Source organism: Homarus americanus, unplaced genomic scaffold (assembly GCF_018991925.1).
Source record: "Homarus americanus isolate GMGI-L3 unplaced genomic scaffold, GMGI_Hamer_2.0 scaffold575, whole genome shotgun sequence".
Taxonomy (NCBI): domain Eukaryota; kingdom Metazoa; phylum Arthropoda; class Malacostraca; order Decapoda; family Nephropidae; genus Homarus; species Homarus americanus.
This window is the reverse complement of record NW_024733197.1, coordinates 1-22,716: the sequence shown is the minus strand read 5'-3', so window position 1 is coordinate 22,716 and position 22,716 is coordinate 1. Positions and strand designations below refer to the sequence as shown.

At 36.5% G+C, this 22,716-nt stretch overlaps 1 long non-coding RNA gene across 1 annotated transcript; it reads left to right on the top strand.

The window, feature by feature from the left end:
* Window positions 1-1,817: 1,817 nt before the first annotated feature.
* LOC121869408 lies at window positions 1,818-22,342 on the top strand. Its single transcript, XR_006089544.1, has 5 exons — window positions 1,818-3,636; window positions 3,974-4,048; window positions 8,282-8,441; window positions 15,734-15,893; window positions 22,197-22,342. It is a non-coding gene; the product is annotated as an uncharacterized LOC121869408 (long non-coding RNA).
* Window positions 22,343-22,716: the final 374 nt, after the last annotated feature.

Here is a 22,716-nt window from a genome sequence, read left to right as displayed (position 1 = left end):
ACTTTTACCAGGCTTACAAAGATTTTCATTACCTTTAAAAAGAAAAACAAAACTTGTTAATTTTGAGCAACAATCTTGGTTTCTCATTAATGCCAATTGACATATTTCACTTGGTTTGAATATCACCATTTTGAGTTTGTATGTGTACACACACACACACACACACACACACACACACACACACACACACACTCTACATATATACATGCACAAGAATTTTATGAAACTACCCGAGTGTGTGGTAAACTGCATTTTTACGCAGTAAATTGTTTTTATATATGGAGGAGAGCGTGTGTATAGAGATTATGCCCCACATTGGGGCGACATCTGTAGGCCTATATTATATACCTCAAAAAATGCCAGGGCCGAGTACAGTATACATAACCACACGAATACATATTCTTAAATGCCAACACAATACCGTATATAATTATGTTTTTATGGGAATTTCCTTTGTGCAAGAAAACATTTCTAAGACATATATAATTATATTAAGAAATTTTAAAAGCGCTGTACATGTTTGCCAAATTAAAATGCAACTGGACATGATATTTTAATAGGATATGAATACCACTGTTAATGTGTGTATACTGTATGGAGTTTTTTCTGTTACCAGGAAGACAGGGACTATTCCTTTGTGCCTAATCATCCTGGCACCACTGTTATAATAGGCAATATCACTTCACGTGTATCTGGTCACCTGTGGTAAACATTATGGTCATATTACTTGTGTCTGTCATATATAAAAACAGGGTCCTAACATGTCCAGTTGTACAAAGTGAAAAACTTTTTACCTAAAATAAGTCATTTACATCTGCTGGTCCAGCTAAACTACCGTAAGTGGTTTGGTTAATAATTTTTAATGTTGGAAAATAGGACAATTACAGCATAAATAATGTTATGCTGCTTAGAATTGAATAGGCTTGAAAATATTGTAATAGTGGACAAATCAACTCTTCAAGATTTTTATAATTATTCATACTTTGTAGCTGTAGAAAGAGATGAGTAGGAATAGGTAATATGTAGTCTTTTGTCAAATAAATATGTTGTAAAAATTATAAAATTTATTTCTTAAAATGTATAATTCCCTGTATCTAACTTTTATTATTAGTTAATGTAATAATCATAGTAAAACTGACAAGTGTCTAAATGTTTCCACTCCCCCAATGTTGTGTGTTGTTACATATCCTACCTCAGTGATTACTGTTACCCTTTACTTCACTTCTAGTTACTGTACTTAGGAAATTGTAGTGCTGCATTTTCTTTAAACTGAGCAGCTGCAGTATTGCCAAGGGTGCTACAGTGCTGATAACTACCAAAGGTTACTTAAAAAAAAGGAAGTCACCTGCAATTGCAACATTAGGTAGGCAGGTAACCTTTGATTACCTCATGGAGTAGCGCCCATGCCTTGCCAGCTATAAGAGGGCTTTTGTAGGTTCTATATTATATCCTACATTATAATGCCCAGCTGCTACTACAGTATGTAGAAGTTGGTTAGTAATTACCATCAGGTAATTCACACAAGCATGAAAAATGGCTGTACTGTAAATGGTATTGATGATTCTTAGGTAGCAGTTAGTAGGCAGCTACCAAACAGGGAGGTACTACAGCCTGGGAAGATATTGGAAGCATAATGTGTTGTCTAATGGTAGACCCTGCTGCCATATGGCATCACTATAAATTGTGACCAAGTCACAGATTGCTGATTGACTTTCTGCCTTATTTACACAATTGTAAAGTTTCAATTGTTTCTCGTACTTTGACAGCACAACATACTGTATATATCTATTTTCACTATTGGTCTCTTATTTTTTTATTTTAATTTCTGTATTTATGGTCGAATTTATTCATTTTTCACCACCCACGCCCTGATGTGGGTTGGTGCCCGGGTGGGCTAATCCCTGGGGAAAAAATTGGTGACAGGCTTCCTGGTGTGAGCTCTGTGGGTTCCGTAAGACAATTAAGTAGTCTCCCTCCATGTTAGAGCTTATAAGATAGCAGGTTCTCCAGGGCTGAGAATAATGGTTACAGTACAGTTTGCTTAACAGCTTTACACTCAGAGGTGGCCTAGATATTTATTTTCTTTAATAGTCTATGAGATACATACTGTAGAGCAGTGTTCTCTGATGGGCAAGTGATCTTTATTCACAAGTTAGGCTTAATTTTGCTATACAGACACACTACAGTTGTAAGGTGCATGTGGATTGATAGACACAAGATGGCAGAAATTCCACGATTGCAAAGTGGGAGAAATGAAGAAAGTGAATAATGAAAATTTAAAATAAATGGATTTGCATAGAATTAGGATGGTATAATAATGAAGTACTATACCCGAGTTGTATCTAACATAACTGGACTATTTTATCAGTACACCGACCATGGAGACAGTAATGTAGTATTTGAGAAAGTTGGGAAACATCACCCAACAAGAAGAAAGTTGTGGAAGAGGTACAAGTCATTATTAAAGTGAATAGGTTTAGATAATTAGCTAAGTGATGTGTACAACTGGGATGCATCTCATGAGAGCAGTAATTGCATGTGAAATAGACCTGGCGGTTGTAATGAATAGTGTATGTTGAGAAATATATCCAAGCCCCAAAAGACACCGACAGTATAAGCTTTTGGGATACATTATTTGTCATGTTAAGAATAAGAATACAGACATTAATGTGTGGTCAAATCTATTTACTGTTCTTGAATGAAATGTAAATGAAAAGTGATCTTGTTTATAAAAGACAGTAGGAGTTTGAGTTTTGGTGGCAGGTGGCTTGTGCCTGTCTCAACTATGGACGTGTCGAGGGAATAAAGTGAACCTAACATAGATACAGTTTTATGATGACCAATATTCACAAGAAGAGTTCTCTAAATAAGTCAACAACTTTTTTCCCGTCAAAGCAGTAATTTATGAGGAAACTCAGTGTTTACCATTAATTGTTTACCCTCACTGTCTGTGTGTATTGTTTGAATACATGTACGGTACTTTAAATTACGGCATTCTCTATATACACGCTGCTGTGTCCCTCGGCGTGTTTCAGCTCCTTTAATGGGGTATATTGTATGTCCTAGAATTAGGACGGCTGTTTGTAATTGACTGACAGTTTTGTTTTGGGGATGTCATTACTTGCCCAAACAAGCTTTAAGGGATTGCAGTGATGACATAACATAGGATTTGATGGTCGTCATCACCTAGGGCCGCATCCCTGACTCCTCCAGAGGTGGCAGGTGGGATAATGGCTCTTGTCGGTCCAGACTCCACATGGCCACTCAAGTGACCTAAGGCCACTTCATGGCCCAGGACACTCAACTTGTTGGTTGGGTGGCCTATATTAGGGACTAAAAGACGTCATTTTCTAAAGGGGTCTGGGATGGGATGGTAACTGCCGTCTGTCCATGGCTCAGGAGTTGTGAAGGCTGACCTTCAATTTTACAAACTGACAATCGAATCTTTTAAATGAAGCTACATTACTATATGTGTATTTCATCTTTGCCCATTCATTTTTAGTCCTCATTTGCTCCTGTTGAGTTTGTCCTTCATTATCCAATGCCATTTCTGGATAAAACCTTAAGGTCTCACATTGACCCGGGCCAAGGAGTGAGGCGCAACAGTGAACAGCTCGTTACCTCCAGCCAGTCTAGGTATGTATACTGTGTACCTGCGTTGTCTATATGCATACTGAACTGTATATCTTTAATTTCTGCATACATGTCAAATTAACTGTAAAGTTATATGATGATTTTACTCAATAAATATGCAATTATCAATCATTTAAACGAGGATGACAAGTGAGTGATTTGAGGTGTACGAACAGTTGACAGTCCTTCAAAGGAGCGTATTAATAATTAATGTAATATACCGTTATGGTATAGATTAATATTTCAATTGGTATTATTTACACATATATTTAAAATACAAAATACAAATCATTCGTAAATAATTTAAGATAAATATAAAAAGTTTGGTGACTTGACGCAGGAACTCGAACACATCAAAGATGGCGGCCGCTGGATGAGGAAGTCGCGGCCATTTGTGTGGACGGGAAATAAGTCGGTATGTACTGTACTTTATAGATGATATTACACCATATATTAGACAATGATTCACCCTACTTATTATTTAACTATTATTTTGGGCTGATATATCGTAAACACGACATTGTTTATGGTGAGGTGATTTAAATGCTTCGCTACGAACCATTTAATTACCTCAATATTTATAACCCCACAAAATACACAGAGGTTTAAAGAATTGGTTTGATTTTTAATGTAGTTAGGATATGGTGGCTATTTTTATAGGCCAGTAGAGCCTATTTGTCCATTTTGTTGTTTTGTACGGGGATTAATAGCCCACACAGGTCACTGACCCACAGCAGGGCCCTATAGGGGGAGAAAATGTAATAATAATAATAATAATAATAATAATAATAATAATAATAATAATAATAATAATAATAATTCATAGTAAATAAAATTTATAATAAATACAAAAAATCAAAATAAAATAATAAAATTATAATGATAGTAATAACACTAATAATAATAATAATAATAATAATAATATTAAAGAACCATAAAGAAGAAAAATCAATAGTGAGAAACATTACTGTATATGTATGTTGTGTTGTCAAAGTAAGAGAAACAATTGAAACCCTGTGCATTTGTGTGTGTAAATGAGGTAGAAAGTCAGATAAGCAACCTGGGACTTGGTCACATATGACAACAGGGTCTACCATTAAGCTTCCCATGCAGTAGTACCTCCCTGTTTGGTAGCTGCCTACTGCCCATACTTGGCAGTCCCGTTTACACCCAACCCCATTGCTCATAATATCCATCCAACCTACTGTATGTTTGAAGCTATCCAGCGTATTCTAGTTAATGATGATGTTTGGTAACTTGTTCCACTCGTCCACTACTCTATTTCCAAACCAATGTTTACCTATTTTGTGCCTAAATTTAAATTTGTCTAATTTAGGTATTATTGCGTTTAAACATTCCACGTTCCTACCACTAATCTATGATCATATTTTAATAAGACGTTTAATTATAAGATCATTTTCATCTATTACATAACCGTCTCAAATGTGTAATAACGGAGAAAGCAAATCCAAAATTTTCTCGATTTTCTTCCATTAATCTCCGCCATTTATCGCCAACCTCACCTCTCACACTGCTTGTCTCCTTCATAAATCATCACGCGCATGCGTTCCCATACACTTCACGCGACCAATCAAAAGCGTTTTTTTTTTTTTTTTTGCAACCAATTAAAATGATTTTGGGTTTAATTCGTGGTATTTTTGGCCCAATCAACATCGATTTTTATTTTGGGTCTCATATTTCGAAATTCAAGTTCAGTTCCGACCATGGAAGTCTGCGATGGGTGTCACTTCTATTATATGGAGCTGATTGCAAGTTTTTGGGAAAAAAACGAAGAGACTGTAGCATTTTTTCGATCGCATGGTGTTCTTCCAACCTCAATAAAGTGTACTAAGAGCAAGACAATGTAAATATCGCAAAGACCAACATATGTGGCGTTGTGTAAGAATCTCAGAATCCAAGACGAACAAGAGCGCCTCCTATGGTGTAGGTGTGTCATGTTTTCTTGCATGTGTATGTTGAGGCAAGCTCGGGATATGTTTTTGTGCTACTTTAAAAACAAACAAATACAACCAACACCTACGTATTTTTTATTAGAATTAAAAAAAAAAGTGGTATTTAAAGTAAATACAAACTGTAATTATATTTAAACACTGAGGTCCCAAACAGACTGTTACTGAGAAGGAAAGATAGTGCTTCAGATGTTAGGTACATTATATTCACTCTACCTTTTATATTAGCATCTACAATGACCACAAAGAACAAGAGAAATGGGAATTTGTAACAAATTACAACCAGGATGTACATAACAAGATGTCACGACACAAACTAGACTTTATAAGGTGGAAAATAACTAAAACCATTTGCTCCCCATATAGGAGATGGCAGGTGGGCAGCAAAACTTAGTAAAAAATTACATTAGGGTGATGTCTTTAACTCTGTGTTACCAATAATTTCATTGATAAATCCGATTTAAAATTCTTTATAATCGGTCGATTATTAACCACCGATTAATCAGTAATTGGCTAAATTACTTATCGGCTCAATCTTGCTTTTATTAGAACCTAGTAGTACCTAAGTTAACGGTATATGCTATGTCTAATAAAGTTAATGATAGGGAAGACTGCTGGAGATATGATTGAAGAGCACAGGGGGGACCCCCCAAATTCGCGGGGGTCGGGTTCTCAAAATGGGGGTGGAGGGGGGGATAAATTTTTACTTGCGTACAAAGAAATGTATACTGTATTCCCTTTATGTGTTTGCCCTTAGGACAATTATTTCTTTTACCTGTATTGTATATACCGTATATACTCGTCTATAATTCTACCTCGTTTATAGGTCGACCCTGATTTTTTGACCAAGAAATCATTAATTTATGATATGCCTCATTTATAGGTCGACCCAAGCTTTTGAGGGTAATGGAACAGCAAAACCTTCACTAAAAACACTCTAATGTCCTATAAACTGAGGGTCGCCGTGCCGGAAACACCAAGCGCCGAAGGCAAATTGTTTACCATTATTACGACACTTTACACTGAAACATGGGTAGTTTCAGCAAAAATATTGTATATTTCATTCAAGTATTTATTCAAGTCGATTAGGAGGGAATATTATTGTAATACAACAGTTTTTTTTAACTGAAAACCATTCGAAAAGCGATTACGGTAACTTCTTCTGAACAACGAAAGAAAGCGGAAGTCGATTGTTTTCGTCGTGATTTTATCCCACTTTCCACTGTAATACGTACGTCATTTCAGCAAAAATATTATATTTCCGTTAATGTATTATATCGAGCACAGTATTAATAGAATATCATTGTAATATACAGCTGCTCCCCGACTTACGACGGGGTTAGGGACCGACATCCAGGTCGTAAGTCGGAAATGCTTAAATAACACATAGTAATAGAAAATGAGGGTCTCTCTTTCTTCTGAGTAGTACCTAACTTAACCAACCAAAGTATGTGTTGCCACTTCCTCTGCCATATCGTAGATTTTTGTGTCGTCGGCAAACATTTTGCAAACTGATCGGATGTTATTTGGCAAATCGTTGACAGATATAAAAAGTAAAACTGTTCCATGGACTGATCCTTGTGGAACTCCACTTGTTACTTTCACCCACAGATTTAGCTCTATTTACTGTTGCACATTGTATTCTAACAGTTAAGAATCCTTCGATCTGTCTTAATGCATTATCGTTAATTCTAATTTTGTTTAATTTGTATAATAACCTATGATGTGGTACACTATTAAAAGTCTTCTTAAATCACCTTTATATACATTTTCTTCAAAATTTACAATACCTGTATCTTCATTTTTATCAGTCTAAGGTTTTTAGTACCGGTAAGTTTGTCCCAGGGTCTGGAAAACCTGGAAAGGGCTGGGAATTTTACAAATGAACTTGGAATTTTATGTGAATTCAGTTAACTTCAAAATATTGTTATTTTGACATCAATCTTACCATAAATTAATGATGTACTTTATAATAGGTAAATAATTAAACTTTTGGGAACAAATTTCAGTAATAGACCACTCCAATAACTGACTTGTTTGTGTACCTACAGTATCATATTTCATGTTAGTGATCAAATAACTAAATATTACAGGTTATTCATAATAATTCTGTAATGAGTATTGTTAGTTGAATTGTTCTTATAACTAAGTGACTTTATTTAAGTGGATTATTCCACATATTAATCATGAATCATCCTGTAGGTTGATCAGGAGTGTGATTTTTTTGTTTTTGCCAGTTTTCCAGCTATTTTGGAATGTCTAATTCGACCCACGTGAATCTCACAAATCCGAGGAGAAAAATATGGGGGGGGGGGGTGTTAAGGTCTTTGCCGATGTTCATCACTAGGCTTAGGATGGGTCGTGAAAGGATCTTCAATTTCTTGATTAATATAATTTATATTTTCTTTAAATATTTCCCAACAGTATATACATATTATTGAAAACCTTTAATTTTGTTATTGTCATAATAAATACTGAATTATTGTACCTGGAATTTTTCAAATTTACACCTGGAAAATCCAGGGAATTTTGTTTTGTCTGGTCAGTAGACACCCTGTAATATGGTAAATAAATTAACTTTTTATGGTATAGTATTAACATTTCAAGAGACAAAATTATGACTAGGTTATTTTACCATTGTTTCTTAACATTACTGAAGAAAGAATCCCCATTTGTAGGTGACATGATGTACCATCTTCCTGAGGCAGTGGACCAGAAGGTATGACACTGTAGACACTGGGAAGAATACTTTACTACCATCACCAAGTGGCATCATCAACATAACCAGCCAACTGAAGTTAACCTGAGATGGACACAAACTTCACCTGCTGCTGTATGGTAAGTCCATTGTGACTAATAGCTAAACTCTTAATTGAACATATCTGTACTCAAGGCCATAACCAGGGTGTAAGACAGTACAGTAGGCCCTGTTCAGAGCTAAGAAGGTGGATGGATATTGACAAAGTTTTGCATAGAGATGGGTAGATATGGTGTAGGTATATGGAGCGGAGGGTGGAAACCAGTTAGGTCAAGAGATGGACAAGTCTAAATGTGGAAAGGAAGAGAGCCAGGGGTAGGTCAAGATTATCAACTTTCCCTGCCTGTGAGCTGTATGCTGTTATGGTCAGAGTTGATTGAGAGGGAAGGCTAGTTGTACAGTTTATGCTATGTCTAATATAGTTAATGATAGGGAAGACTGTTGGAGATATAATTGAAGAGCACAGGGGCCCCCCAAATTCATGGGGGTTAGGTTCTCAAAATGGCCGTGAATCGCCAATTCCGCGAATCACATTTGCATGCCCATTATTCCTGAGCGTGTGTTTAGTGACGACAGTGCTCACGTTGACACCCCAGGAATGCTTGGTGATAGTGATTTTGGTATAGTACTCATCATACAAAAGTGACTGTTATGCATCACAAGACCTTATTGCAGACTGTTCCGGTACAGTTACGTGACATGCACTGACGGCAATAATGACGATGAAAGTGAAGATGAAAATGATGACAGTGAGACTAATGATAACATAAACAGTGACACTAATGTATCACAACAAGAACATCAGACTGTGTGTGAGGAGGTAGAAGTGGACAGTGATGAGACAGACCTTGATAGTGATGAAAGTGAGCCTGACCCAACAAATGCTAGTGAAAGTGAGCCCTTAACTCAGTGTTATAATGAAACTGTACCCGATTGATTATGATGAGGCCATTGAAGCTATACGCACTCCTCAGGATTTACGTAACTTCAAGTTACTACGATCTTCATGGATAATAAAACGAAGGAACTAAACAAAGTAAGATTGTAATACTATTATCATAATATTGTTTTTACCAAAGATTATGCAAACTTTCTCCGCCTTTATATTCGTATGTTAATTACATGGGGGGGGGGAGATGGGCGTAGTGGTTTCTTATTATTACTCACTATTATACTTAACAATATTATTAATCTTTGACTAATAATAGGGACGGAAAGATAAATACTTGTAGACAAATGAGTTTATTATTATTATTTCATTTTTTGGGGTGGGTCTATGGGGGGGGTGTCACACAAGTGCTGTTTTTGGTGACCATTAACTTGTTTTACAGTATTAGTCCACAATAATAAGAACATTTGGCAGAAAGATGCGATTATTCTGGGTGTGAAGATTAAACAACTGTACATCACGGGTAGTTGTTCTCATTCAACTTGCGATAAAATAATAACTATTCACAGTACAGTATTAACTTCCAGTTTTCACAGTTCGCTGTGAGAGGGATTGAGCTGCACGATAAAAAAATAACCCTCTAGCTTAAAAAACAAAAATTTTATGGTTGTTTGAACTTCAAAAAACATTAAACTTGTTTTTCTCTGGTTTTTGAATTTGGCGCTTCACCCCTTTTAATGCGTAGCGCCTCCTATGGTGTAGGTGTGTCATGTTTTCTTGCATGTGTATGTTGAGGCAAGCTCGGGATATGTTTTTGTGCTACTTTAAAAACAAACAAATACAACCAACACCTACGTATTTTTTATTGGAATTAAAAAAAAAATGTGGTATTTAAAGTAAATACAAACTGTAATTATATTTAAACACTGAGGTCCCAAACAGACTGTTACTGAGAAGGAAAGATAGTGCTTCAGATGTTAGGTACATTTTATTCACTCTACCATTTATATTAGCATCTACAATGACCACAAAGAACAAGAGAAATGGGAATTTGTAACAAATTACAACCAGGATGTACATAACAAGATGTTACAACGACACAAACTAGACTTTATAAGGTGGAAAATAACTAAAACCATTTGCTCCCCATATAGGTATACTGCCAGACTGGGGGTCACTAATGCTAAGGCGGAATACTTAACTCTAATCTTAATTTCTAAGGGTCGCTGCCACCTGACCCCCTCTGGACAGCATGTAGCTCATTAGGTAGCGTGCAGGGTGGACTAGGCATTGGGTTAGGTTTTCCATTGACCAGATCGATAAGGGGAAAGAAGGGTGAAACCATAACATGTCTTAATTAATTGATTCCTTATAAAGCATATTGGTAAAAAACATACAAATGAATTGGTCTATCTCAGAAGAACAACGAAAATGTTGGTTACCCAGATGGGCACCAGACGTCTTACATTAATGGCGTGTCATCCACATACTTATTGCGTAACAATCTGTGACCACCTTACCTCGGTCATTCCTTCTTACACTACCCCTTAAAACATCAGACTGCTCCACCTGTATGGAATATAGCACCATCGGTTGTCATACATAGTAGCACCCTCTCAACACACCCGTTACCCTCCACACCTGCAGGTATGGGACTCCTTGTAATTTCTAGGTATACCTAACAGGCACCTCGTTCGCACACCGCCCTCGGTGGGTAGAGACGAGGGCTACACCAAGAGACATACCAGTGCTATTTCTACGCCTGGTATTATAGGTCGCTCCAAGTGACAACCGCGGAGTTTCTCAAGCGTTTCCTTATTTGTTTTACTCATTTGGGGTGGTGTGCTGGGGATCCACAGGCTCACAGTGGAAGTGCCTGACCACTGTGGTGTGGCCTTCACAGTGTGGTCATGGCTGACGCCCGATAGGCGGTCAGAACGCGTCGTCCTGTATTGGGAGAAGTCGAGGCATCACTGAGAATACTGCCGGAGAGGCTTTCGTCACACATTAGTACACTATGACTTCACTTTGACATCAGGCAAGGTTTTAAGATGTAAAAACTGCTAGATAGGTCCTTTTTAGGGCTGAATATAGCATGATAAAGGACACTGACCTGTATTGGGAGAAGTCGAGGCATCACTGAGGGTGAAGTCCCGACTCCCCCCTCCTCTCTGTTTAGGCCTACAGTTTCCAATCTTCAATTTTCACTTTGGATTCTTATGGTTCCCACATCTCCATTTTCCTATCTATTGTGACCTCATGCTTTAGAAATACATATCTTAATCCTAAGGTAAGGGTCTGGTTTGCTAGTTCCTGGGTAAATTCATTGGGTTATAATATCAACGCGGCACACCCGAGGCGGCCTAGGCGCCAACCCAAACAGAGCCTAGCATCGTATTTTCATGGCGTGGGTATACGAGATATTCTTTTTGAAGCATAGTTTCTAGATCACTTCCAACACTTCACATAGTTCTGATACCTTTATCCTTTTTCCAGATCATTGTTCTCATGTATTTTCATATGATATCTGTGGAAGTTATGTTCGCTACACGTTCACAGACGTAAAAAGTATGACCTTCAAACCGTGATCCACACTTAGTCCTACAGTACGCTAGCCCGGCTCAACTGGACTTTCCCCATCATCTTATGGATACCCTGAATTCTCCTTGATGCTATGAATGCATACAATTAACATTATATAACTGTACCTGGGTACAGTACAACACATGGTCTAGTAACATTGAGTAGGTGAATTATCCTTTAACAGTGTTTCCCGTTTTCTGAGATTCTACAAGCGCGGTGGATTTGAATGTTATATAGTGTAATATGAATAAAATGGGGTTTTTAGGAATGACAATGATGTGCGCAGTACATAGGAGATGGCAGGTGGGCAGCAAAACTAAGTAAAAAATTACATTAGGGTGATGTCTTTAACTTTGCCGTGCCAATAATTTCATTGATAAATCCGATTTAAAATTCTCTATAATCGGTCGATTATTGACCTAACTTAACGGTATATGCTATGTCTAATAAAGTTAATGATAGGGAAGACTGCTGGAGATATGATTGAAGAGTACAAGGGGGCCCCAAATTCTCGGGGGTCGGGTTCTCAAAATGGGGGTGGAGGGGGGATACATTTTTACTTGCGTACAAAGAAATGTATATTCCCTTTATGTGTTTGCTCTTTGGACAATTATTTCTTTTACCTGTATTGTATATACCGTATATACTCGTCTATAATTCTACCTCGTTTATAGGTCGACCCTGATTTTTTGACCAAGAAATCATTAATTTATGATATGCCTCATTTATAGGTCGACCCAAGTTTTTGAGGGTAATGGAACAGCAAAACCTTCACTAAAAACACTCTAATGTCCTATAAACTGAGGGTCGCCGTGCCGGAAACACCAAGCGCCGAAGGCAAATTGTTTACCATTATTACGACACTTTACACTGAAACACAGGTAGTTTCAGCAAAAATATTGTATATTTCCATTCAAGTATTTATTCAAGTCAATTAGGAGGGAATATTATTGTAAAACAACAGTTTTTTTTAACTGAAAACCATTCGAAAAGCGATTACGGTAACTACTTCTGAACAACGAAAGAAAGCAAAAGTCGATTGTTTTCGTCATGATTTTATCCCACTTTCCACTGTAATACATACGTCATTTCAGCAAAAATATTACATTTCCGTGAATGTATTATATCAAGCACAGTATGAATAGAATATCATTGTAATATAACAGTATTTTAACCAAAACTATTAAAAAACGAGTAAAATCTCTTGAACATCGGAAGGTTAGGTAAAGTCTTTTGTTTTCGTCATGTATTTTATCCTATTTTACATTGAAATACATCACGTTTCAGCAAAACTACTATTTATTTCCGAGAATATATTCATTCAGGCGCAGTTTAGGTATAATATACTTGTGATGTAACAGTTTTTTTAACTGAAAACGATTCGAAACACACGTACCCTCTAGCCCTGTTCAAGGAGAGGACTGGGAGAAGCTGTTTGGTGCTGAAGACGATGACATGGAAAATGATTTGGGTGGATTTTAATGAAAACATTCAGAAATATGGTATCGTAGTATTTATTCAAGTCAATTAGAATAGAATATTATTGTAATACAACAGTTTTTTTAACTGAAAACCATTCGAAAAGCGATTACGGTAACATCTTTTGAACAACGAAAGAAAGCAAAAGTCGATTGTTTTCGTCGTGATTTTATCCCACTTTCCACTGTAATACGTACGTCATTTCAGCAAAAATATTATATTTCCATGAATGTATTATATCGAGCACAGTATTAATAGAATATCATTGTAATATACAGCTGCTCCCCGACTTACGACGGGGTTAGGGACCGACATCCAGGTCGTAAGTCGGAAATGCTTAAATAACACATAGTAATAGAAAATGAGGGTCTCTCTTTCTTCTGAGTAGTACCTAACTTAACCAACCAAAGTATGTGTTGCCACTTCCTCTGCCATATCGTAGATTTTTGTGTCGTCGGCAAACATTTTGCAAACTGATCGGATGTTATTTGGCAAATCGTTGACAGATATAAAAAGTAAAACTGTTCCATGGACTGATCCTTGTGGAACTCCACTTGTTACTTTCACCCACAGATTTAGCTCTATTTACTGTTGCACATTGTATTCTAACAGTTAAGAATCCTTCGATCTGTCTTAATGCATTATCGTTAATTCTAATTTTGTTTAATTTGTATAATAACCTATGATGTGGTACACTATTAAAAGTCTTCTTAAATCACCTTTATATACATTTTCTTCAAAATTTACAATACCTGTATCTTCATTTTTATCAGTCTAAGGTTTTTAGTACCAGTAAGTTTGTCCCAGGGTCTGGAAAACCTGGAAAGGGCTGGGAATTTTACAAATGAACTTGGAATTTTATGTGAATTCAGTTAACTTCAAAATATTGTTATTTTGACATCAATCTTACCATAAATTAATGATGTACTGTATAATAGGTAAATAATTAAACTTTTGGGAACAAATTTCAGTAATACCGTATATGTTGGCCTATAAGACGGAATTTGAACCTTAAAAATATCAGCCCACAATTATGGGTCATCTTAAACGCCAGGTGTAAAGTCCGAACCTCTACATACTGTGGTTTAGTGTGTCACCAGTGGTGATGGAAAACATCGTAAAACACTCGCTTTAAATCCATGGTCCTACCACTACAGTAATTATTTTCTACTGAAACTTACGTTTGGGAAGCTGGATTAAAAAATAAGATTACCGGTATATTAAAATAAAAAAATGTATTATAAACCTGTTTAACATACCGTAAATACCATAAAATAACAGCCTAATAATTGCAGGTATCATCATGCACAGCCTGCCATTTGCAACTGCCACCGAAGTAAACAAACAGCTAATCCTACCGATCATCTCGCGAAGCAAGTTTATAAATTAAAGAAAATACCTGCAGTGTATTTTATGCCTACATTTATAATATATTACAATATATTATAAATAAACAAATACACAAATAAATCCGTAAATCCATTTCAAGAAAATAATAAAATTTTACTCGACACCGACATTAGTTCCAGTAAAATAACAAACGCCTAAGTGACGTCACTAGTGTTTACACTACACCATCTGGTAACGTTTGATGCATTTTATGGTAGGTAGTTGACAAAATTTTGCCAATAAGCTCCCAGTGGTGTCAGGTTTGGGTTAGTCTTTTTCAGTGAGTATAGCTCAAAACCTACGTTTTAAATGGAAGTTTTGGGGGTCGTCTTATACACCTCGTGGCCTTGTACGCCGACGTATACGGTAGACCACTCCAATAACTGACTTGTTTGTGTACCTACAGTATCATATTTCATGTTAGTGATCAAATAACTAAATATTACAAGTTATTCATAATAATTCTGTAATGAGTATTGTTAGTTGAATTGTTCTTATAACTAAGTGACTTTATATAAGTGGATTATTCCACATATTAATCATGAATCATCCTGTAGGTTGATCAGGAGTGTGATTTTTTGTTTTTTGCCAGTTTTCCAGCTTTTTTAGAATGTCTAATTCGACCCACGTGAATCTCACAAATCCGAGGAGAAAAATATGGCCGGGGGGGGTGTTAAGGTCTTTGCCGATTTTCATCACTAGGCTTAGGATGGGTCGTGAAAGGATCTTCAATTTCTTGATTAATATATTTTATATTTTCTTTAAATATTTCCCAACAGTATATACATATTGAAAACCTTTAATTTTGTTATTCTGTCATAATAAATACTGAATTATTGTACCTGGAATTTTTCAAATTTACACCTGGAAAATCCAAGGAATTTTGTTTTGTCTGGTCAGTAGACACCCTGTAATATGGTAAATAAATTAACTTTTTATGGTATAGTATTAACATTTGAAGAGACAAAATTATGACTAGGTTATTTTACCATTGTTTCTTAACATTACTGAAGAAAGAATCCCCATTTGTAGGTGACATGATGTACCATCTTCCTGAGGCAGTGGACCAGAAGGTATGACACTGTAGACACTGGGAAGAATACTTTACTACCATCACCAAGTGGCATCATCAACATAACCAGCCAACTGAAGTTAACCTGAGATGGACACAAACTTCACCTGCTGCTGTATGGTAAGTCCATTGTGACTAATAGCTAAACTCTTAATTGAACATATCTGTACTCAAGGCCATAACCAGGGTGTAAGACAGTACAGTAGGCCCTGTTCAGAGCTAAGAAGGTGGATGGATATTGACAAAGTTTTGCATAGAGATGGGTAGATATGGTGTAGGTATATGGAGCGGAGGGTGGAAACCAGTTAGGTCAAGAGATGCACAAGTCTAAATGTGGAAAGGAAGAGAGCCAGGGGTAGGTCAAGATTATCAACTTTCCCTGCCTGTGAGCTGTATGCTGTTATGGTCAGAGTTGATTGAGAGGGAAGGCTAGTTGTACAGTTTATGCTATGTCTAATATAGTTAATGATAGGGAAGACTGTTGGAGATATAATTGAAGAGCACAGGGGCCCCCCAAATTCATGGGGGTTAGGTTCTCAAAATGGCCGTGAATCGCCAATTCCGCGAATCACATTTGCATGCCCATTATTCCTGAGCGTGTGTTTAGTGACGACAGTGCTCACGTTGACACCCCAGGAATGCTTGGTGATAGTGATTTTGGTATAGTACTCATCATACAAAAGTGACTGTTATGCATCACAAGACCTTATTGCAGACTGTTCCGGTACAGTTACGTGACATGCACTGACGGCAATAATGACGATGAAAGTGAAGATGAAAATGATGACAGTGAGACTAATGATAACATAAACAGTGACACTAATGTATCACAACAAGAACATCAGACTGTGTGTGAGGAGGTAGAAGTGGACAGTGATGAGACAGACCTTGATAGTGATGAAAGTGAGCCTGACCCAACGAATGCTAGTGAAAGTGAGCCCTTAACTCAGTGTTATAATGAAACTGTACCCGATTGATTATGATGAGGCCATTGAAGCTATACGCACTCCTCAGGATTTACGTAACTTCAAGTTACTACGATCTTCATGGATAATAAAACGAAGGAACTAAACAAAGTAAGAGCTCAATAATTATTATCAATATAAATTTATTATATTTTAACAATATTATTAATCTTTGACTAATAATAGGACGGAAAGATAAATAATTTGTAGTATAAATGAGTTTATTATTATTATTTCATTTTTGGGGTGGGTCTATGGGGGTGTCACACAAGTGTTGCTTTATGACCATTAACTTGTTTTATAGTATAGTCCACAATAATAAGAACATTTTGGCAGAAAGATACATTATTCTGCGTGAAGATTAAACAACCGTACATCACGGTAGTTGTTCTCATTCAACTTTATAAAAAATAATAACTATTCACATTACAGTATTAATCTCCCAGTTTTCACAGTTCGCCAGAGAGGGATTTGTTGCACGTGATAAAAAATAACCCCTTCTAGCTTAAAAAAACAAAATTTTATGGTTGTTTTGAACTTCAAAAACATTAAACTTGTTTTTCTGGTTTTTGAATTTACGCTTTCAATTTTTAATGCGTAGAAGGCCCTATGGTGTAGGTGTGTCATGTTTTCTTGCATGTATGTTGAGGCAAGTCGTGATATGTTTTTGTGCTACTTTTTAAAAACAAACAACATAAACTAACACCTACGATATTTTTATTAGGAATTAAAAAATGGTATTTAAAGTAAATACAAACTGTAATTATATTTAGTTGGACTGGTGTCCCAAAGACTGTTACTGAGAAGGAAAGATAGTGCTTCAGATGTTAGGCACATTATATTCAATTTCTACCATTTATATTAGCATCTACTACAAAGAACAAGAGAAATGGGAATTTGTAACAAATTACAACCAGGATGTACATAACAAGATGTTACAACGACAAACTAGACTTTATAAGGAAAAATAACTAAAACCATTTGGTTCTATATAGGTATACTGCCAGACTGTGGGTCACTAATGCTATAGCGAATACTCTAATCCTTAATCTTAATTTCTAAGGGTCGCTGCCACCTGACCCTCTGGACAGCATGTAGCTCATTAGTAAAGCGGCAGGGTGACTAGGCATTGGGTTAGGTTTCCATTGACCAGATCGATAAAGGAAAGTATGAAACCATAAATAGTGTCTTGTAATTAATTGATTCCTTATAAAAGCATATTGGTAAAAACACAAAATGAATTGGTTCGGTCCAGAAGAACAACGAAAATGTGCTGGTTACCCAGATAAGCACCCAGACGCTTTACATTAATGGCGGTCATCCACATACTTATTATAGAACAATTCAGACCACCTGGGTCATTCCTTTTCTTACACTGCCCTTAAACATCGGTAGACTGCTCCACCTGTATGGAATATAGCACCCATCGGGTTGTCAGTACATAGTAGCACCCTCTCAACACACCGTTACTCCTCCACACCTGCAGAAAGTGGGACTCCTTGTAATTTCTAGGTATATTTCCAGGCAAATTGTTCGCATTAATCGCCCGGTGGGTAGAGACGAGTAGGCTACACTAAAGAGACATACCAGTGCTATTTCTACGCCTGGTATTATAGGTCGCTTCCCAGTGACAAACTGTGAGTTGCCGCTTCCTTATTTGTTTTACTCATTTGGGGTGGTGTGCCAGATCCACAGGCTCACAGTGGAGTGCCTGACCACTGTGGTGTGGCCTTCTTACAGTGTGGTCATGGCTGACGCCTGATAGGCGGTCAGGAACGCCGGCTCTGTAATGCTGTAGAGAAGTCGGCATCACTGAGAATACTGCCGAGGAGTTGGCCACACATTAGCATACTATGACTACCTTTGACATCAGGCAAGGTTTTTCAAGATGTAAAACTGCTAGATAGGTCCCTTTAGGGCTGAATATAGCATGATAAAGGACACTGACCTGTATTGGGAGAAGCCTAGAGATCACTGAGGGCGTGAAGTCCCGACTTCTCTGTTTAGCTCATTAGCTTCAATCTTCAATTTTCACTTCTTTGGATTCTTATGGTTCCCACATCTCCATTTTGATTATCTATTGTGACCCCATGCTTTAGAAAATACATGTTCTAATCCTAAGGTGCAGTCTGGTTTGCTAGTTCCTGCGTAAATCTATTGGGTTATATTATCAACGCCGCAATTCGAGGCGTGCCTAGGCGCCCAACCCAAACATATTTCCATCGATTTTCATGGCGTGGTATACGAGATATTCTTTTTTGAAGCATAGTTTCTAGATCACTTCCAACACTTCACATAGTTCTGATACCTTCTTTATCCTTTTTTCCAGGATCATTGTTCTCATGTATTTTCATATGATATCTGTAGTTATGTTCGCACGTTCACAGACGTAAAAGTATGACCTTCAAACCGTGATCCACACTTAGTCCTACAGTACGCTAGTCTGCTCAACTGGACTTCCTGATCTTATGGATACCCTGAATTCTCTTGATGCTATGAATGCATACAATTAACATTTTATATAACTGCACGGTACAATACAACACATGGTTCAGGTAACATTGAGTAGGTGAATTATCCTTAACAGTGTTTCCCGCTTTCTGAGGAGTCTGCCGGTGGATTTGAATGTTATATAGTGTAATATGAATAAATGGGTTTTTAGAATGACAATGATGTGCTTATACATAGAGATGCAGGGCAGCAAAACCAAGTAAAAAATTACATTAGGTGATGTCTTTAACTTTGCCGCGTTGGATAATTTCATTGATAAATCCCGATTTAAAATTTATAATCGTCGATTATTGACCCAACTTAACGGTATATGCTATGTCTAGAAATAAAGTTAATGATATAGGGGAAGACTGCTGGAGATATGATTGAAGAAAAGGGTGTGGCCCCACCTCGGGGTCGGGTTCTCAAAATGGGGGTGGAGGGGGGATACATTTACTATGCATAAAGAAATGTGTATATTCCTTTATGTGCTTGCTCTTTTTGGACAATTATTTTTTACCTGTATTATATATACCGTAGATATACTGGCTTCATAATTCTACCGCTTATAGGCTCTAATTCGATTTTGACCAAGAAATCATTAATTTATGATATGCCCATTTATAGGTCGCACCAAGCTTTTTGAGGGCATGGAACAGCAAAACCCTTCACTAAAAACATTCTATCGTCCTATAAATCGAGGGTCGCTGCGTCGGAAACACTGTCAAGGCAAATTGTTTACTATTATTACTTATTATTCTTACACGAAACACAGGTAGTTTGCAAAATGTTGTATATTTCTATATTCAAGTATTTATTCAAGTCAATTAGAGGAATATTATTGTATTACAACAGCTTTTTTTAACTGAAAACCATTCGAAAAAGTTTATTACGTGTAACTACTTGAACAACTAAAGAAAGCAAAAAGTCGATTGTTTCATTATGATTTTATCCCACTTTCCACTGTAATACATACGCTATTTCAGCAAAAATATTACATTTCCGTGAATGTATATATCAAGCACAGTATGAATAGAATATCATTGTAATATAACAGCATTTTAACCAAAACTATTAAAAATCCAGGTAAAATCTCTGAACATCGGAAGGTTAGGTAAAGCTCCTTGTTTTCGCTATGTATTTTATCCTATTTACATTGAAATACATCACGCTTCAGCAAAACTACTATTTATTTCTCGAGAATATATCTTGATTCAGGCTAAAGAAATAGGTATATCATACTTGTGATGTAACAGTTTTTAACTGAAAATCCATTCGAAACACACGCATCTTCTAGCCTCTGTTCATGAGAGGACTGGGAGAAGCTGTTTGGTGCTGAAGACGGCGATATGGAAAATGATTTGGGTGATTTTAATGAAGTTTATCCAGGAAATATGGCATCGTAGTATTTATTCAAGCCAATTAGAGAATATTATTGTAATACAACAGTTTTTTAACTGAAACCATTCTCAAAGCGATTACGGTAATATCTTTTGAACAACGAAGAAAGCAAAAAGTCGACATTTTCGCCGTGATTTTATCCCACCCTTCCACTGTAATACGTATCATTTCAGCAAAAAATATTATATTTCCATGAATGTATTATATATTAATAGAATATCATTGTAATATACAGCTGCTCCCGACTTCTGACGGGGTTAGGGACCCGACATCCAGGTCGTAAGTCAAATGCTAAATAACACATAGTAATAGAAAATGAGGGTCTCTCTTTCTTCTGAGTAGTACCTAACTTAACCAACCAAAGTATGTGTTGCCACTTCCTCTGCCATATAAGTGAATTTTTGTGTCGTCGGCAAACATTTTGCAAACTGATCGGATGTTATTTGGCAAATCGTTGACAGATATAAAAAGTAAAACTGTTCCATGGACTGATCCTTGTGGAACTCCACTTGTTACTTTCACCCACAGATTTAGCTCTATTTACTGTTGCACATTGTATTCTAACAGTTAAGAATCCTTCGATCTGTCTTAATGCATTATCGTTAATTCTAATTTTGTTTAATTTGTATAATAACCTATGATGTGGTACACTATTAAAAGTCTTCTTAAATCACCTTTATATACATTTTCTTCCAAAATTACAATACCTGTATCTTCATTTTTATCAGTCTAAGGTTTTTAGTACCGATAAGTTTGTCCCAGGGTCTGGAAAACCTGGAAAGGCTTAGAATTTTACAAATGAACTTGGAATTTTATGTGAATTCAGTTAACTTCAAAATATTGTTATTTTGACATCAATCTTACCATAAATTAATGATGTACTTTATAATAGGTAAATAATTAAACTTTTGGGAACAAATTTCAGTAATAGACCACTCAATAACTGACTTGTTTGTGTACCTACAGTATCATATTTCATGTTAGTGATCAAATAACTAAATATACAGTTATTCATAATAATTCTGTAATGAGTATTGTTAGTTGAATTGTTCTTAAACTAAGTGACTTTATTTAAGTGGATTATTCCACATATTAACCATGAATCATCCTGTAGGTTGATCAGGAGTGTGATTTTTTGTTTTTGCCAGTTTTCCAGCTTTTTTGGAATGTCTAATTGACCCACGTGAATCTCACAAATCCGAGGAGAAAAAATACTAGTATCTTTCCGATGATTCATCACTAGGCTTAGGATGGGTCGTGAAAGGATCTTCAATTTCTTGATTAATATAATTTATATTTTCTTTAAATATTTCCCAACAGTATATACATATTGAAAACCCTTAATTTTGTTATTCTGTCATAATAAATACTGAATTATTGTACCTGAATTTTTCAAATTTACACCTGGAAAATCCAGGATTTGTTTGTCTGGTCAGTAGACACCCTGTAATATGGTAAATAAATTAACTTTTTATGGTATAGTATTAACATTTGAAGAGACAAAATTATGACTAGGTTATTTACCATTGTTTCTTAACATTACTGAAGAAAGAATCCCCATTTGTAGGTGACATGATGTACCATCTTCCTGAGGCAGTGGACCAGAAGGTATGACACTGTAGACACTGGGAAGAATACTTTACTACCATCACCAAGTGGCATCATCAACATAACCAGCCAACTGAAGTTAACCTGAGATGGACAAACTTCACCTGCTGCTGTATGGTAAGTCCATTGTGACTAATAGCTAAACCTTAATTGAACATATCTGTACTCAAGGCCATAACCAGGTGTAAGACAGTACAGTAGGCCCTGTTCAGAGCTAAGAAGGTGGATGGATATTGACAAAGTTTGCATAGAGATGGGTAGATATGGTAGGTATATGGAGCGGAGGGTGGAAACCAGTTAGGTCAAGAGATGCACAAGTCTAAATGTGGAAAGGAAGAGAGCCAGGGGTAGGTCAAGATTATCAACTTTCCCTGCCTGTGAGCTGTATGCTGTTATGGTCAGAGTTGATTGAGAGGGAAGGCTAGTTGTACAGTTTATGCTATGTCTAATATAGAAGATAGGAAGACTGTTGGAGATAT